Source organism: Micromys minutus (genome assembly GCF_963924665.1).
Source record: "Micromys minutus genome assembly, chromosome: 7".
Lineage (NCBI taxonomy): Eukaryota > Metazoa > Chordata > Mammalia > Rodentia > Muridae > Micromys > Micromys minutus.
Window position 1 is genome coordinate 34,485,181 of NC_137976.1, and position 20,286 is coordinate 34,505,466.

Below are 20,286 nucleotides of genomic sequence, written 5' to 3' on the forward strand. Positions count from 1 at the left end.
TCTAAAAGGAAATCAATTAACTAACCATTGTTGCTCACCTATATTCAATTATTTCAGTTGTACCATGTTGATTAACAGATGACTAGTTTGTATAGTTTGTATTTTTTCCTGCAAAATTAATAGCCTTGTATCTGTGGGAAAATGTTTGACTTATTTTTTAAATGTATGGAAAGTCATCTCCTGACTTCCTCCTTTTCATTTTCTTTCCTCCCACTTGTCTTCAGTAACACATTTTGGGATGCATGGTTAGGATCCATGGATCTTGATGATTAGATACTGTGTTCTGTAATCATTATCCTAATCTTCCCATGGATGCTGGTTTTTATAGTCTATAAACTAGTTAGTTTACTTCCTTCAACTTATCATGCAAGCAACAGGCAAGGATAGGTAAGGCGAGAGAGACTGCTTCAGGGATGAACTTGTGAAACTTCAACACCTACCTCTTTTTTCTGTAGTGATTAAAGAAGTTGGTGATCATTTTATATGTCATCCAGTCATTCCTATGCCTTTGAAAAGTGACTGTTGAGATCTTTGCCTATTCTTAATCCTGTTATTTTTCTCTTGCTATGGACTCATTCATGTATTTCAAATTATATATATAATTTGACTTGCTATGAAGAGCTTTCTCATTCATTTATTTTTACTCTTGTTGGCTATGCTGTTAGAGTCTAATCTCTGAACTCATTCATAGACCAATATTATAGATAGTTTTTCTTAGGCTTTCCTGTGTATGTGTCTACATGTGTGTGTGTGTTTCTGTGTGTGTGTGTGTCTGTGTGTGACTGTGTGTGATATGAGCCTACCTACCTGTGTTCCAGGCTAGATAAAGCTAACTATATCACAAAGGTTGCTTTTCTTCAGGGATGAAGAGATGGCTCTGTAAGAACACTGACTGTTCTTCCAGAGGTCATGAGTTCAATTCCCAGCCACCACTCAATGACTCATTACCATCTGTAATGGGATGTGATGCCCTTTTCTGGTGTGTCTGTAGATAGCTAAAGTGTGTGTATTTATACACTAAATAAATAAATAATAGATAGATAGATAGATAGATAGATAGATAGATAAAAAAATTAACACAAGATTGATCTTCAACCTTCAAGCCAATATTATTAGAATTTGGGGGCTTAAAGCATAAGTACTGTAAGTTGGAAATCATATTTGTCAAAGAGTAAATTCTGAAATGTTTGTAAAAGGCTCAAGAAAAAACTCATAAACATTACAACCATATGACATAACTAAAGAATAGTGTGAGGTGACAGTGCATAGCTACAATACAGATGCTCTGAAGGCTACAGTGAGAGGACCATGAGTCAAGGACAAAATAGGATACATAAGAAGAGCCTCTTCTCCAACTCAATAAACCAAAGAGAAAAGAAAATGTATAATGAAACAAGACAGGATTTATGTAGAAAATAGTTAAAATGTGATGATAAAAAATTGATAAGATTATTACAGAAACATTACTCAACCTACTGACACAAATAGAATATAACTTATAAATAACACCTCTTATATATACAAAATTCTTAAAAATAAATGAAAATTGGAGAAGAGATGGACATTAGTGAAACCTTATTATTCACATAGAGTCATAGACAGAGTAGTAGAGAGAAAAACAAGAAAACATTATTGGAAAATAAATCAAGTAATGATTGAACAAACTGATCAAATAATGGGCAGCCCTATTGCAGAGATCAGAAAAGCTAAAGCTCACAAATGTAAATGATCACTGGCTTGGAAGCTGTCCACAGCCAGCAGTGGGATTCTATTTTATACCTGATATTCTTTCCACCATTACTTGAATCTTTCCATAATTCTGTAAAAAATAAATTAAAAAATGTTATGGTAATAAACCTATTTCTTAATGTTCTATCTCATAAATATCAGAATTTTTACAAAGCCAATTCACACTGCTCATGGGAATTTCTTTCCTTAAATATATAGCTGATGGGTTGCATATAACTAATGGTTTTCAGACATCATTGGTAATTTCTAAATGGTTGAGCTATACTTGATAAATTATTTTAAATGGTGAATTATCACAATAATTGACAAGGATCTATTAATAACATTTCCTTCAAAATGTGTGAAAATACCTTGCCGTCTTTTTAGCTAGCAGCTTCATGTAAGCCAAAACAGACAAGTTAAGGGCTGCTAAAAATAGCTTAAGGATCATTTTATGTTTGTCTTTAAATACTAAAGTGCATGTTGGAAGATAGCAGGATGCCTAAGTGAATAAAGGTGCTTGGCACCCAGTCTGATACCCAAATTCAATCTAAAAGATCTACATGCTAGAAAGAGAACTGATGCTTCCTGAAAACTGTCCTCTGGGATCCTGAAAAAGGTATTCAGTGTTTGATCTCTCAGTCTTTTAAAGTCTAAAGTAAAATAAATATAATTGACTAACTGTAAGAGCATTGATTTCTGAATCCTCTGAGTCAGCAGAATCATTTTACTTATTTCAAAAACAATAACAATAACAAGTTATAATATGTATGTAATTAACTTGAAGAGTAAGGTAGGACAAAGAAGAGGAAAAACAACAAAACCAAACACATGAAGAACAAAAAAATCCTGTTTGCTCCTTGTATCCTGTTGTGGGTTTGCCCTGAACTGAAAGATAAAAACAACTTCAGATTTTGTAGTACTCTGTCCCCATTCAGTTCTTTCAAAGCTTCAAGAATAAGAAGTACTACAGAGCCACAGAGCAGTTAGTTCCTTTGCCTTTGTGTGTAGCCAGACACATGAATATTCTTACAAACTCCATACTAAGCATTTACTTCTAATTTCATGAAAAACATTTTTTCTCTCTTCTCCTAAAATGGTAATCATGGTTTAAAAAAAATAACAAAATTTCTTCTGGATAGTATAGTCTTTTTGTTTTCCTCCCTTTTAAAATACAGTTTTGAGCTGGTAATTTTCAATTGATAGCACATTATTTTAAATACTTAACTTTAGGGGCTTTAGTACGTATAAGTACTTTTCCTATAATTTATGACCCTATTAGAATCCTAGCTATTCTTTATGCAGCTTTTTGACAGTCTTTCAAAGAATCCTTCAGGACAAATGGAAGCAGGTAGTGGCCATGGGAGTTGAGATAATTAGGTAAGAGACTCCTGCCTCTGCAATACTTCCTAGAACCAAATGGTGATGGATGTTCCCACATGCACAGAGCAAATGGATTGACAAAGTACAGGCAATAGCAACCTCAGAGCAGGACTCTTATTAGCTGGAAAAGGACTGATGGTTACAATCAGTTAAGTGGGAAATGGGGTAGGGAATCACATTTCATTTACCAGTTAGAAGACTGAAGTTCAAGACTTTTGGAAAGTTATTCTACAAATTGCTTTTCAGGCTTGCAATGGACCCAAGAACCTGAACATGAGAGTGATTGGTATATGGATAAATAACTGAGAGGCTTACATCACTAGAGTGTAGGTCTGTGTAATAGTTTAATGTCACCTGTACCAAGCTAGAGTTACTAAAAAGGAAAGAACTGCAATTGAGAAAATGCTTCTATTTTCAGCTATAAGGCATATTCTTAATTAGCAGGTGATGGGGGAGAGTCCATCCTATTATGGGTGGTACTATCCCTGAACTAGTTCTGGATTCTGAAAAAAGAAAGTTAAGTGAGACCTGGGGGAGAAAGCCAGTAAGCACCACCAAAATGTCCTCTGTATAACTTCCTGCCTCTAGTCCTGCCCTGATTAATTTTCTGTCCTGACTTCCTTCCATGGAGGTGAGATATGGAAGTATAAGAAAAATAAACCTTCTCTTCACCAACATGCTTTTAGTCACGATGGCTCATCATAGGTATTGTAACTCTAGCTAAGAGCTGTTGGTGTGACAGACATGTCCATGACTATTTTATTTATATATTTTTCAAGATTGTGGAAGGATGTTAGAATGTTAGACAAGATAACCTGTGAGTATTCAAGCACAGTAAGCTTTTCTCTCAGAGCTTGACTTTGAGAGCTCCTGAAAACTTCTCTGTGACATTTACTATTTTTTTATTAGATATTCTCTGTATTTACATTTCAGATATTATCCCCTTTCCAATCCCATCTCCCCTTGCCCTCCCATTGCCTTCATAAAGTTGCTCCATCTCCCAACATCCCTGTCTCACCTCAGTGACTTGGCATTCCCCTAGACTGCGAAAAAGAGTCTTAGCTGCACCAAAGGCATCCCCCCTCACTGATGCCAAAAAATACTAGCCTCTGCTGTATGTGCACCTGGAGCCATGGGTCTCTCCATGCAAACTCATTGGTTAGTGTTTTATTCCCTGGGAACTATAGTGGGTTTCATTAATTCATAATTTTGTTCTTCCTCCCATGGGGTTGCAGACCCTTTCAGCTCCTTCAGTTCTCTCTTTAGCTCCTTCATTGGGGTCCCCATAATCTGTAAATAGCTACCTGCAAGAATCCTCATCTCTGTATCAGTATGACTCTGGCAGAGCTTCTGAGGATGCATCCATATCAGGTTCTTGCCAGTACGCACGACTTGGCATCAGCAATAGTGTGTGGGTTTGGTGGCTGCATATGGGGTGGATCACCCAGGTGAGGCAGTCTTTGGATGATCTTTTCTCCAATCCCTGATCCTCTGTTTGTCCCACTACTCCCTCTCATGAGAGATCTTTCCACTTTCTGAGGTCTTATTCAATTTTTTTTCTACAGAGACTTGAAGTTTTTTCATACAGATCCTTCACTTGCTTGGTTAGAGTCACACCAAAGTATTTTATATTCTTTGTGACTATTGTGAAGGGTGTTGATTTATTAATTTATTTCTTAGCCTGTTACCCTGTGAGTAGAGGAAGGCTCTGATTTATTCAAGTTAATTTTATATCCAGCAACTTTGCTAAAGTTGTTTATCAGCTATAGAAGTTCTCTGGTGGAATATTTGGGGTCATTTATACTATCATATCATTTTCAAATAGTGATATTTTTAATTCTTCCTTTCTAATTTGTATCCCTTTGAGCTGTTTTTGCTGTCTGATTGCTCTGGCTAGTACTTCCAGTACTATATTGAATAGGTAGGGGAAGAGTGGGCAGCCATGTCTCGTCCCTGATATCAGTGGGATTGCTTCAAATTTCTCACCACTTAGTTTGATGTTAGCTAATGGTTTTTTGTATATTGCTTTTACTATGCTTAATTATGGATTTGAATATCTGATTTTCCAAAACGTTTATCATGAAGGAATGTTAACCTTGTCAAATGATTTCACTGGATCTAAAACGATCATGTGGTTTTTAATCTTTGAGTTTGTTTATATAGTGGATTATGTTGAAAGATTACTATAAAGTGAACCATCCATGCATCCCTGGAATGAAGACCACTGGATCAGGATAAGTGATCATTTTTATGTGTTATTTGATGGTTTATAAGAATTTTATTGGATAGAGGCTGAACAACTGGTGGGTGGGAGACCTGGGCTGCAGGGGAGCAGAAAGATCTCTGTGGAGTACACAAGGAAAGTGCACCCCGTGCCTTGCCCTGCCCTGCCATGCCTGATCCAGCAAACAGAAACAGAACGTTGGAACTTCTACTCACACCCGACGACTCTGAGGCATGAAACAGGGCTAGACCCATCTGACACCTCAACCAGTGGAGAACCAGGGACACAGACCAGATACAAGGGAAAGGTAAGAACATATCACTGACAACAAAATGGCAAGAGGAAAGAGAAAGAGTATATCCCAAGGGAACCAAGACAATCTAGCAACACCAGAGCCCAGGTCTCCCATAACAGCAAACATCGGAACTCCAAACACTCCAGAAAAAGAAGACAGAGACCTGATATCATGCCTCAAGACGCTGATAGAGTTACTTAAACAAGAAAGGGAGGAAAAGCAAAAAGATTCAGAAGCTTTTAAAGAAGAAACAAGAAAAACACTCAAAGAACTCAAAGAACGAGACGAAAACAGAACCAAAGAAATAAAGGAATGGAAGAGGGAAATTAAAACAGAGATTGACACAATAAAGAAAACACTAAAAGAGATAACCCTAGAGTCAGAACACCAAAAAAAGAAATCAGGAGTCACAGAAGCAAGCATTTCCAATAGATTACAAGAGATCGAAGAGAGAATCTCGGGGGCAAAAGACAACATTGCAAACATAGACAAAACAGCCAGAGAAGATGCAAAAAACAAAAAGCTCCTAACCCAAAATGTCCAGGAAATCCAAGACACAATGAGAAGACCGAACCTAAGGATAATAGGAATAGAAGAGGGAGAAGAGCCTCAACTAAGGGGCACAGTAAATATCTTCAACAAAATCATAGAAGAAAACTTCCCTACCCTCAAGAATGAGATGACCACAAGCATAAAAGAAGCCTTCAGAACTCCAAATAGGTTGGACCAGAAAAGAAATACCTCCCGACACATAATAGTAAAAACATCAAGCGCCCAAAGTAAATAAAGAATACTAAAAACAGTAAGGGAAAAAGGTCAGGTAACATATAAAGGCAGACCAGACTCACACCCGATTTCTCAACAGAGACTATGAAAGCTAGAAGAGTCTGGACAGACATCATGCACTCCTTAAGAGAGCACAAGTGCCAGCCCAAGCTGCTATACCCAGCAAAACTATCAATCACCATCGATAAAGAGAAGAAGATATTTCAAGACAAATCAAAATTCACACAATATCTGACCACAAACCCAGCACTACAACGAATTATAGGTTGAAAACCCAATACAATGAGGGAAAAATACAGCCTAGTAAGAACAAGAAAACTCCTAAACAAGAAAACTAAAAGAAGAAAAAAACACAGACACAACCCAACCCAAAAAAGCAATAATGGCAGGAAACAGAAACAACTATTCCTGGATATCTATTAACATAAATGGTTTCAACTCCCCAATAAAGAGATATAGACTATCAGAATGGATACATAAACAAAATCCAGCCTTTTGCTGCATACAGGAAACTCATCTCAGAGAAAAAGACAGACACTATCTCAGAGTAAAAGGGTGGGAAAAAAATTTCAAGCAAACAGCTCCAAGAAGCAAGCTGGAGTGGCTATTCTAATATCGAATAAAGTAAACTTCCAACCAAAAGTAATCAAAAAAGATAAGGAAGGACACTTTTTACTCATTACCGGGGAAATCTGTCAGGAGGAACTCTCAATCCTTAACATATATGCTCCAAATAAAAAATCACCCACATTCATAAAAGAAACCCTACTAAAGCTCAAAAAATACATTTCACCTCACACAATAATAGTGGGAGACTTTAATACCCCACTCTCACCAATGGACAGATCAGGGAAACAGAAAATGAACAAGGATACTGCAAAACTAGCAGAGACTTTGAACCAACTAGAATTAATAGATATATACAGAACATACTATCCCAAAGTAAAAGAATACACCTTTTTCTCACCACCACATGGCACCTTCTCGAAAATTGACCACATAATTGGACACAGAACTAGCCTTCATCGATATAAGAGGATTGAAATACTCCATGCATCCTCTCAGATCACCATGGTCTACGGGTGGTCTTTAACGACAACAAAGACAACAAAAAGCCCACATACACATGCAAACTAAACAATGCTCTGTTAAAGGATAGCAGGGTCAAAGAAGAAATAAAGAAAGAAATTAAGGATTTTCTAGAATTCTACGAAAACGAAAACACAACATACCCAAACCTATGGGATGCAATGAAAGCAGTATTTAGAGGAAAACTCATAGCCCTAAGTGCTTCCAAAAAGAAACTGGAGAGAGCTCACATCAGCAACCTGACAGCACAGCTAAAAGCCCTAGAACAAAAGGAAGCAGATATACCCAAAAAGAGTAGACGGCAAGAAAGAATCAAAATTAGGGCAGAAATAAACCAAATAGAAACAAAAAGAACCATTGAAAAACTCAACCAAACCAAGAGTTGGTTCTTTGAGAAAATCAACAAGATTGATAAACCCCTAGCCAGACTAGCTAGAGGGCAAAGAGAGAATATCCAAATTAACAAAATCAGAAAGGAAAGTGGGGACATAACAACTGAAACTTAGGAAATTCATGAAATCAACAGATCCTACTACAAAAACTTATACTCCACAAAATTGGAAAATCTGGAGGAAATGGATGAATTCCTAGACATATACAAGGTCCCAAAGTTAAACCAAGACCACGTAAACCATCTAAATAACCCCATATCACCTAAAGAAATAGAAGAAATCATCAAAAGCCTCCCAACCAAAAAAAGCCCAGGTCCAGACGGGTTTAGTGCAGAATTTTATCAGACTTTTATTGAGGATATAGCCCCAATACTTGCCAAACTATTCCAAAAGATAGAATCAGATGGAATATTACGCAACTCATTTTTTGAGGCTACAATAACCCTTTTTTTAAGCAAAAAAATGTTTAAAATCTGTACATTTATCTTTGTTTTGTAAAATAAAGTCATTTAAAAAATATACATAGAATACCCAATAAATTTGAAAAATAAAAAAAAAGAATTTTATTAAATATTTTTGAATCAATTTCTATGACAAAATTGGTCTGATTTTTTTTTCTATGTCGGGTCTTTGCATGGTTTAGGAATGAGAGTAATTGTGGCTTCAAAGAATGAGTTTGGGAGTATTCCCTCAGTTTCTATTTTTTGGAATAGTTTGGAGGGTATTGGTATTAGGTATTCTATAAAAGTCTAATAGAATTAAAGACTAAACCCTTCTGGTCTTGGGCTTTTATTGGTTGGGAGGCTTTTGATGACTGCTTCTATTTCTTTAGTGGTTATGGGGCTGTTTAAATGGTTTATCTGAACCTGATTAACTTTGGTACCTGGTATCTGTGTAGAATTTTCTATAGATATTCCAGTTTTGTTGACTACAGGCTTTTATCATAGGATCTGATGACACCTTGAATGTCTTCAGTTTCTGTTGCTGTATATCCCCTTTCATTTCTGATTTTGTTAATTTGGATACTCTTTCTGTACACTCTCATTATTCTGGTTAAGGGTTTGTCAATCTTGTTCATTTTTTTCAAAGAACCAGCTCCTGGTTTTGTTGCTTCTTTGTATAGTTCTTTTTATTTCTATTTGGTTGATTTTAGCTCTGAGTTTGATGATTCCATGCTGTCTACTCCTCTTGAGTGTATCTGCTTCTTTTTGTTCTAGAGCTTTCAGGTGTTCTGTCAGGCTGTTAGTGTATGCTCTCTCCAGGTTCTTTTTTGGAGGCACTCAGAACTATGATTTTTTCTCTTAGCAAAGCTTTCATTGTATCCCATAAGTTTGGATATGTGGTGTCTTCATTTTCATTAAATTCTAATAAGTCTTAGATTTCTTTCTTTATTTCTTCCTTTACCAAGCTATAATTGAGTAGAGCACTGTTAAGCTTCCATGTGTATGTGGGCTTTTTGTTGTTATTGAAGACCAGTCTTAGTCCATGGTGATCTGATAGCATGCATAAGATTATTTTGGAGTACTTGTATCTGTTGAGACCTGTATTGAAAACCAAGTTTTGGATCAATTTTGGAAAAGGTGCCATGAGGTGCTCAGAAGAAGGGATATTCTTTTGTTTTAAGATGAACTATTCTATAGATGTCCGTTAAAGCCATTTGGTTCATAACTTGTTAGTTTCCCTGTCTCTCTGTTCAGTTTCTGCTTCCATGATTTATCCATTGATGAGAGTGGGATGGCGAAGTCTCCCACTATTACTGTGTGTAGTACAATGTATAGTTTGAGCTTTAACAGAGTTTCTTTTATGATGTGGGTGCTGTTGCATTTGGAGCATAGATGTTCAAGATTGAAAGTTCATCTTGATAGATTTTACCTCTGGTGAGTATCAAGTATTCTTCCTTATCTTTTTTTTTGATGACTTATGGTTGAAAATCTATTTTATTTGATATTAGGATGGCTATTACATCTTATTTCTTAGAATATTTGCTTGGAAAGTTTTTTTCCCAACTCTGAGGTACTATCTGTCTTTGTCACTAAGATGAGTTTCCTGTATGCAGCAAAATGCTGGATCCTGTTTACATATTCAGTCTGATAGTCTATGTCTTTTTGGGGGACGAGGGATTTTAGTCTATCATTGTTGAGGAATAATGATTGTTGATTCCTGTTATTTTTGTTGTTAGAGGTAGAATTTTCTTTGTGTGCCTTTTTTCTTTTCATTTTGTTGCAAGAGGACTATTTTCTTGCTTTTCCTAGGGTGTAGTCTTCCTCCTTGGAGTTTTCCATCTATTATATTTTGTAGGGTTGGATTTGTAAACAGATATTGTGTAAATTTGGTCTTGTCCTTGAATATCTTGGTTTCTACACATATAGTAACTGAGGTATTGGTGAATATAGTAACCTTCCTGGCATTTGTGTTCTCTTGGGGACTGTATGATGTCTGTCCAGGATCTTCTAACTTTCACAGTTCCTTTTGAGAAGTCTGGTGTAATTCTGTTAGGTCTGCCTTTATATGTTGCTTGTCTTTTTTCCATTAATGCTTTTAGTATTCTTTCTTTGTTTTGAACATTTGGTGTTTTGTATTATATGTCAGGAGAAATTTCCTTTCTGATCAAATCTAACTGTAGTTCTGTAAGCTTCAAAAGAAACTGTGGTATTTTATCAATGCAACAGAAACCCTAACCAAGACTATCTGTTTGAAAGAACAACTTCCAATTACAGCAAGATTATGTCATCAAAGAACATAAAATCTTGTCTGTTTAATTTTATTTCTCTGATTTAGAGTTTATCTGTTTACGTTATAATATTAAATTTTTCACATTGTATTTTATAAAAAAGAAAAAGGGGAAAGGGATAGGATTAGTGGAGGCACAATATGGTGTGGGGGAAGGGAGTGCCTCTTCAGGCCCATGTGAAGCATCCCTTTCTCCTTGATGTACCAGTCACACAACAAGTATTGAATAGAGTTTATTTAGCATGTGAGGATGGGGATTGTGGTGGTAGTGGAGACAGAGAAATACAGAAAATGGGGGAGGGGAATGGGGAGTGAAGGGACAGAGAAAGAAAGTATAATAGAGGCAGAGAAAGCAAAGGGAGCATGAGAGAGAGGAGGGGGCAAACAGCCCTTTTTATATTGAGTCAGGCATTCCTGGATATTGCCAGGTAACCATAAGGCAGAATCAAGAAGGAATGCTAATCCCCTTCCCTTTACTCCCTCCATATACTTCCATGTAATCTTTCTTACTCCTCTTCAAATTCATGCTATATATTTTCATTAAATGTTACTGTATGCATATTTGAATAGATGGCTGGCTGGCTGGCTGGATGGATGGATGGATGGATGATGATAGATGATTGATAGATAATAGATAGATGTAGATGATAGATAGATGTAGAAGATAGATAGATAGATAGATAGATAGATAGATAGATAGATAGATAGATAGAGGGATAGATAGTTTCTAAATATAATATGCGCAGTAGTCATTGTGTATAATGCTACTTGTATATGTTTTTAGGGCCAAGCATTTGGCAATGAACAATCAATAGGTAGTAGGCTCTTACATGTGTTTTTATAACTCAAAATGTAAGTGAGTTATATCAGCAGACATAAACATTTGTTTTACAACCAAGGACTAGAGTTTGTATCCAAATACTCACTCAATAAGGATGTCATTAAACACTGGTCTATAATCCTATGCTGTAAGGCTCAGGAAAAGGGAAGATTTCTTGAGTTTTATTTGCATTTAGATAAAGCTCCAAAAACCAATAGATACCCTTCATCAAATTAACAGTCATAGAATAGTAGAGAGACCCCTGAAGCAGTCCTTTTACAGCGAAAGAGAGGGAGAGAAAGGGAGAGAGAGGGAGAGAGGGAGAGAGAAAGAGAGAGAGAGAGGGAGAGAGAGAGAGAGAGACAGAGACAGAGACAGAGACAGAGACAGAGAGAACAAATAAATTTAAAACTCAAAATATAAGAACTAGGAAAGGATATATTTCATGGTATTGGAAAGGAAAGGTCATAACTAACCTGGGGTGCTGTTATGCCCTTTCACTGAAAACCTTTTGGCTTGAATTAGAGCCTATAACATGATTAAAATTGATTAGCATTTTGAAGGCATAGGCCCAGTTGTATATACAAGATCTTATAATGTTAATTCACACAAAAGCAAATGGATATGCTGGCTAGATTCGACATCTGGTGTATATTCAGAAAATGTTTCTTTTCACATTTTTGTAGAGAAGTAGATTTTAAAGTGTCATTACTTCTTAACTATATCTCAGTTTTCTTTCTTCCCAGGACTCCAATCTTCCTATAGTGTTTCACAACCTCAGCTTTGCTTATTTATCGGGCAGTTTTCAGTTCCTATCTTTGCTACTAGAAAAATTATCATGATCCTTCCTTCCTACATGAAAATAGTCTTCTAGACTTGCTGTATGTTACTTTTTACCTGCATAGACACCTTAGGCCATTTGTTTATGTGACGTCTGAGGAGAAGCAAGCAAGTTAGTTATCCTTCTCTTGGGAGACCGTAAAGAACTAAGAAATACAGAAAAAGAATAATCTTTTGAATCAAAGTGATATTTTTCCTAATTTAAAAAAGCTAATATTTCTGTCCTTGATGGGGCAGCTCACTTACCACATCTTACTACAATATCAAGAGCAGCCAAAGTACGTATTTAATTACATCCATGTCAAGAAGTAATTCCATCTCAAAAATTAATTTTGGTGCTTTGGCGTTATTGCGCATTAAAAATTATTGTCATACAAAAAAAGCATGTGTGGCCTGTCATAAACATTATAAAATTATTGACCTTACACAGCTTCATCTGCACAACTATTGATTTTTTTCTGCCTTTATTTTGACATTTTATATGATTTCATCTAAGATTCATCACTGTGAAAATGTCAGGTTTGAGGATGTGCTTTTATTGTTTGGGAAGAGCAATCTTAGACATGGTTTACTAGTTTTCTATTTGAGGCAGTACGACAGAGTCATCAATGTAGAAGTGACTTCAGCACTAAGTTATCATACTTATTTTTCCAGGGTTTCCAGATTACTTTCTCTCTCTCTCTCTCTCTCTCTCTCTCTCTCTCTCTCTCTCTCTCTCTCTCTCTCTCTCTCTCTCTCTCTCTTCCATCAAACAAGTAAATTGGGTTGTCACTGTGGGTTGCAGATGCCAATAATTTCTCAACCCAAGCTCAAAATACTAAGCTCATAAGTACCTTTAATTGAATATGTCCTGGGATATATATGATACAATTAATTTTATAGAGTTTCTAATAGTTGGTAGAGTGATAGATATGGTAACAGATTTATAAATATCAGTAACTGAAGACTCTATAAAATTAATGCCTTTTTGCCACCTCATCTTTTAATGGATTGTATGTATTGTATTGTCTAAATTTTAAAGTAGATTTTCTTCTTCCCTTTCCCTACTGTAATGGAAAACAAAAGAAATTTTAAAGATCTAAAATTGGATCTATCCAAACATTTAAAATAAGTGTCTTTGTTTCACTAAACTAGCTTTTGCAAAATGACATTTACAGTTTGCTTAAACATCAGAAACAGCAACAGCAATATCAACTAGTGAATGATTTCTCAGAAAATAGATGTACCTACAGCCTGGTGATGTAGTTGAATGCTTCCATGTGTGGTGGGGAGGTGTCATCTTTGGATCCCCACAGCCAACTTCCTAAAATGTACAATGCTCATGGTTTATTTCTAACACTGAGAAATAAAGGCAGTTAATCAAGGAAAGCATAATGAGATGATTTCCCTTTCATTTATTGATGAATGTGATTCTAGAGACTGGAAATTGTTACTATAATATGCTATCAAATACACTGAGAGATTTATTTTATGTAAGTCTAGGACTCTAAATGTTTGCCTTATCTTAATAACAAGTCATTGTAATAAAATACAATTACATCTTTCACGGCATTTTTCTTTTAATTCAATGGAAAACCCCGAGTTTTTAAAGAATGTTTAATGTTTTAATTATGGTATTTGATTCAGTGAAGAACAATTTCCCTAATGAGAGCTGGCCTACATAATGACACTCTACAGTGGTTTATTTAACTAATCAAATTTTTCCTTCAAACCCACTGTCTTTTACATATGCAGAGCAGATGTGCATATGCTAGCATGGGTATTAATGTTAATTGAAGATATTCAGGTGGATGACAAAGAAAATTACTCTCCCCGGATTATCATCTTCCCTTGTAGTTTGAAAGACGAACTTTCAATACCTGCATATATAAATTTGAACACAAAAGTCTCCTCCACATGTCTATGAAAGATTGTGTAAGCATTTAATCCCTGCTACTGAGAACATCTACTGCAAAATTTATATCTCACAAAAATGAATTAAAAAATATATGAAATTTTAAAAAGAAATTTTGCATAAACTATGAGACGTAATTTTGATTCTATAACTGTAGAATATTTTAGTAAATTCATTAGTTTTGTTTAAAATATATGTATTTTGACAAAGAAAAGAAACATGATAGTGAATAGATTTATAGCCATAATAGGACAGAACAAAATTTGTAGGTAAAACTCTTATGAATGAACATGTAAATTAAGCTCAAAATACAACACAGTTACTTGGATGTGAGAAAAGAGGGAACAGTAAAGAAGGAAAAACTCAGGTGGGTAGGTTGGGTATCAGATAGCCACGGTGGTATAGAACAGCACCAGATTTATTTCTGCCAAGAGACTTTTCAGTGAAAGCACACTGTCTGTGCAACTTGTGAAACAGTTAGAACTGTTTGTGTTCTAGAATACAGAGCAGAAAACCTTCCACCCCAATGCATGTACTAATTCTTTATTCCAACCACGACACATAAAAAGATACTTTAAGATGCCTGTTAAAATTGCAGAACAAATGGTCTGTATTGACTCTAAGCAGAATCAAACTAGAAAGAATGTAAGTGTCCCACAATGGGACCACAGGGAGAACAAACACAGTTTGAAAGCACAAGAGAAATTACAAGCTAATACTTTAGCAGACACATAAAAGGCTTAAAGAGAATTGAGAAATGGTGGAGCCACTGGAAATTGCTGCTTAAAATAAGAAGATTCAATGGCATATTGATTGAAATGTAAATCTGAGGTTGTTTATCATTCAGTTTATCTGTGAACTGAAGTCATTTTTCCCCTGCTACCAAAAAAAGAAAGAAAGAAAAAAAGACAGACAAACAGACAGACAGACAGAAAAGAAAAGAAAAGAAAAGAAAAGAAAAGAAAAGAAAAGAAAAAAGAAAAGAAAGAATCAGGGTCTGGTGGTGGCTGGATGGCCCTCCATAGCAACGTAAACCTGAGTGCCAAGTACCTTTAACCCCATCTCACTGCCAAGTCCCCAATCTTTGCATCCTTCTGCTTCCTCCCACTGTTCCTGTGTGTTCTACATTCTTCATCTTAGCAGATTCCAACAAGAGATGTACGAGGGTATAGACAAGCAACCAAATTGTGATCTTTGCTTCTAATCCTCAACCCCAGAGAGCAAGGAAAAACCATTTCTTCTGAATATCTCTGGTCAGTTTGCTAAGACACATTCCACTCTTTTTCTTAGAGGAATGACAGTTGTAGAAACAAAGTCTAGCCACATATCCCATGCTAGATTAAAACTCTCCTGCCTCAGCCCCCTATGTGTTATGCATGTGCCACTACTCTGGGCTCTTTATGAGATTTTTTTAAAGGAATTTGCAACCATTTAAAACATTTTTGCAAAAAAAAAATATTAATTGAATTTATAAGAATATTTCAGGTAATTTATACACACACACATCAAGTAAGTACCTCATAAGTTAAATGTGAGTGTTTCTATTCTACCATTTTTAGCCTCAGCCATCCCTTTCTAAATAATTCCACTTTTGTTTAACCACAGTCCAGTAATGGTAGACTGGATGGGTTCAACTGCAGCTTTTTCCAATCATTGATTAATTTCCAATCATCAATTTGCCTCCTCTATCTCTTTCTTCATGCTGTAAGATGGAGTAATATTACTGAGTTCATGTGAAGAATCATTAGATTATTCATGCTATCATTGTGCTGGGGTAATTATGAAAAGTTAGTGCACGCAGTTAAGTTAAACAAGAAAAGTTTTCTGGCTTTCCTAGAGGCCTGAATTCAAACATTGAGCAGAGGTAGCTTTGGTTTTCTCTGCAGCCTGGTCTTGGCTGTGAGATGGTCGCCCATTTAGCTGTCTCTTCATTAGTTTTCTGTTCAGGGAAAACTACCTATGACTCATTCTATGCAAACAGCTGCCTCAGAGATGCTGTTGCACCATGTATTTTGAGGGCCTGATACTCAGGGTTTCAATATATCAGTTGGTGGGGGAGTCAGGAGTCAGCCTGTGACAACCATAGAAATTTCCAGAAAACAGATAAGCATGGTGTCACAGGTATACAGTCATAGCGCCTGGGAGACCATGCATGCAGAGTGTGTTCAAGATCAGGTACATGTTGAGACCTAGTTTCAAAAAAAGAATCAACCGATAGGGAAGTCCCTAGAGGTAGAACACTGTGAGTCTGTGTAGGAGCCTCCATTCCATCTCCAGCAACCCTGTCCTCCCATCTCCCTTAAGCCTATAGTAATTGGTCATTAATGCGCCATGAATTCCGCAGTGATAGAACCATTCTTTTCCCACTTCCATTTTGATCCCCTTTGCTTCTGATAAACTTTTTATATCCTTCTCCTATTTTACCAGTGAATATTCATCTTTTGTGATCTAAAGATAGTTTCATACTTTTACTCTAGAATATGGATTTTGTTATAGTTTAAAAATAAAACTGCGTAGGCCCATAAGTTGGGCAGTTGGTCCCAGATGGCGTCTTCCGTTGGAGAAGTCCTGGAAGCATTGGGTAGCAGGGTCTGGGTCATAGCAGGCCTGTCTTTGGGCACTCTGTCTCTCTGTGTCACTCTGCCATGCTCTCCGCATCCTGGCAACTATGAGCTCACAGATTCTCCCTCCATTTAGTCCTGCCACCATGGTGTGCTCACTGCCTCGGGCCTAAAGCAAGGAAGGCAGACATCATGGAATGAGATCTCTAAAGCCATACCCTGCAATAAAGTCTTCACATTTTAAGCTGTGACTAATTAATTGTCCCAAGTAATCTCGCCACAGTGTGGAAAAGGCTGACAAGTAAGCTTTTGCTTTATACTTTACCTGTAAGTCAAATAGAATTTTCAGCTCCAGGGACTCCATGTTCTCATTTGTGCTCCTTAAAGCACTTATTCCGTATTATGGAAGTTGCAAACATTTCCCATTGCTACAGAATATTTCATGACAATGACTAAGATATTCAAGCAGGTTGATGAACACATACACCAACCATCACATATATCATATATGTCTCAGTGTCTGTAAAAGATCACCACAGAGCTAAGAGCAAAATACTAACAACTATTTTAAGCAACACTTACTGTATTCCGAAAAAAAAATTACCATTCAGAGAAAATTCAAGACATAGCCCAAAACATCAATTCATAAGCTCAATGAAAGCTAGAAACATTCACACCGGTTTCTTTCTAGCCTCATTCCAGTGTTGAGAGTCTTATGACTGTGTTCTAATCAATGTTCTGATGCTAAAACCCTTTGTGAGACCTGTGCACAGTGTTAGACTACTCTGACTCTGTCAATTAACCCTGTTTCATATCATCAGCACATGGCATTAAGTAATACTGACCCCTGAACTCTGAATGAATGATTTTAACTTTGTAGTGATCACACAAGAGAGGAAAAAAAGCCACGACAGAAAAAACATTTACCCAGAAGGTGAAAGTTACTTCATTTTAGGAATATAACTTCCCATGCCCAGTACTTGGGGGAATCTGTATTAAGTGTTCTTCTCTAGACACTGACAATACGCAGAGCCTTAACTTATATAAGAAGACAGAAATGTATGCATTCATAAAAGTCTCAGCTTTTTAATCTTCAGTTAAGCAGTCTCAATAGAAACTAGAAGAACACATCCCAAAGAAGGAAAATCTCTTCCCACAGCAAAGGAAAAAATAATTCTGACAAAGTGGGGAACTGCTGGTATAGTAGAAGAAAGCGCTAGAAATCTGATGAGAGTTCGAAAAGATATGACTTGCCTCATCGCAAATTTTCAGAAACTAAATGTGAACGATGTCTTAATTTGCATTAGAATTTCTTAACAGATCCAGGGAAGCTCTTCAGTGCAATGCTGAGGAGCAAAGCCCTGTGGATTCAAGGGCCTATATCGATACTTCTCTTATCATAAAGTAGTTTTTCAGTGGGCGTGGACTTTATTCTTGCAAACATTGTAAACGAGTTCTTGCAAATGGAGTAGTCAGCCTTTTTCATCAGGAAGGCTGAACCTGAAAGTTTTATATCACTTTTGAACTCAACTCTATTTTGAATGAGCAGGAATATACATTGTTAAATACAAAAAAAATAATAAATTACATTGCTAACTATAAAATCAGTTAGTAAAACCAATTGCCTCTATTATATATACATAGTAAATATGTACTTGAATATTGAGTTTTCTTAAATACAGCTTTTTTGTAGACCATTCTAGTAAAATAACTTAGCCCTCCTTGAAATACACTCCCAGTTTTACATAGCTGTAGATTCTGTGTTCAATAAACTAACTTTTGCTTTATAATCAGTGTATGAATAAATAATGCATATGAATGACCTTATTTTATATAATCTGTTCTACTGCCACTATATAGAAGAATTAAATAATGAAAAAAAGGCAAACCTCATTTTTAATACTCATTTTAAAAATCAATTCAAAATAAGTTTATCACATACTGGTAGAAATATTTTTCTGAAGACTTATGTTAACATAAACCAAACTGCTAAGTCATCTTTCTATTTTTAGATGGAATTTTTATTAAAAACTATGGTGAATGTATAGGCAATAAATAGAATTCACAGATTCTTGTTTTCAGGAGGACCATTTGATTTTGAGTAAACATTTGTGTGTTTCCCTGGAAAAATTATTTCTCCCAGTCTCAGCTGGCCTTAGCTGCCTGTAGTGCTTTGTGTATGGTTGAAGCCTTGTGTTTCTTTCCCTATCGACTTCAGCATGTGTACTGTTATTGTCAGGGTTCACTTACATTTGAGCAGCCATGTTTGTGAGATTCTTATGGGTATAGGTTTTGTTGTTACAAGGACACATAATCTGATAACAAAGTCCCTGATCTCTGTCCCTTACATTCTTTGCAACTTCTTGCACAGTGTTCCCTGATCCTTATGTGTAAACATATCCACTGGGACAGTGCTCTACAATTCTTCATTTTGATTGGTTGTGGTTTCTGTCTGTCACAAAGAGAAGTTTCCTTGATCAGAGGTGAAGAAGACCACACATATCTGTGAGTATAAGAACAAGTATTTAGAATGTAGATAGGGATTATGCTGGCTTAGTAAATAGGCAGTTGTAGGTTCTCCTCCAAGACCTATCACTTCATTAGCCTGGAGTGTGGCTAGTGAGGGTAGGTGTGGAGTACCAGGCATAATTCCCCACATGTTTATCAAGTCTCAAGTTTAACTAGAGAATCATTATTACCAAGGTATGCATGCCACTATAGCTCACTTAGGATTGTAGTTGCCAGGCTATTGTGGCACCCAGCCATCATATCTGGGTGGGACTGTTACTTGCTTTCCTCTTTTGAAGCTTGCAAACACCTAAAGCCATCAACACTAGTTCTGAGAGGAGGCGTTCAAGCCAGCTCCAGCTCTAAAACCCCTCAGTGCCCTGTGTCCAAAATGCCTTGTGTCTTCAGCAATAAGAATTTACCTGTCATCACTGTGAGGCATCCGCAGGCAAGAACAGATCCTTTTAGTCTTTGGAAGTCTCTTAGACAACAACAACCATTAATAAACTATCCTGTTACCGACTAAATGGCAACATTTTATAAAACAATAATGTAATGTTACTAGGGTATTAACATTACTGTAGCACATCAATTTTATTGAGCTTTCTCCAACTTTTTATTTGTCCTCACTCCATAAAAATTTATTACTTGCATATGCAACATACCAAGGATCCCTGGTCTTATCCTTTATCCTCAAGTCCCTTTATCTCCTGTCTCCTAGATTCAATCCCTCACTAATATTAATGTATCTTCCATTTCTGAAATAGTCATTTAAAAGTAGTTCAGTAATGGAGTAACATAATATAAAGTTTTAAAGATTAGTTTTTAAAGCTCTACATCATGCTCTTGATGTTGTTGTTTGTTGAATTTTACTAGGGGGTGACATTCTACACCAACTAAGAACCCCATTTGTTTCTTCTAATCATCCATATGCTGCAGACACCCCTTGGCTGATGCCATTTATTAGGTAACCCATTTATTCACAGATTATTTTTAGAGAGTTAAATTATCATTTCTCCAGGATAAATGATCTGAG

General features: G+C 36.3%; 1 protein-coding gene across 1 annotated transcript in view; it reads left to right on the forward strand.

Annotated features, from left to right (window-relative positions):
- EPHA6 (EPH receptor A6) overlaps positions 1-20,286 on the forward strand; it is a gene marked incomplete at both ends in the record, with an annotated part of 946,557 nt that overhangs the window by 463,146 nt on the left and 463,125 nt on the right. The window lies entirely within an intron of this gene.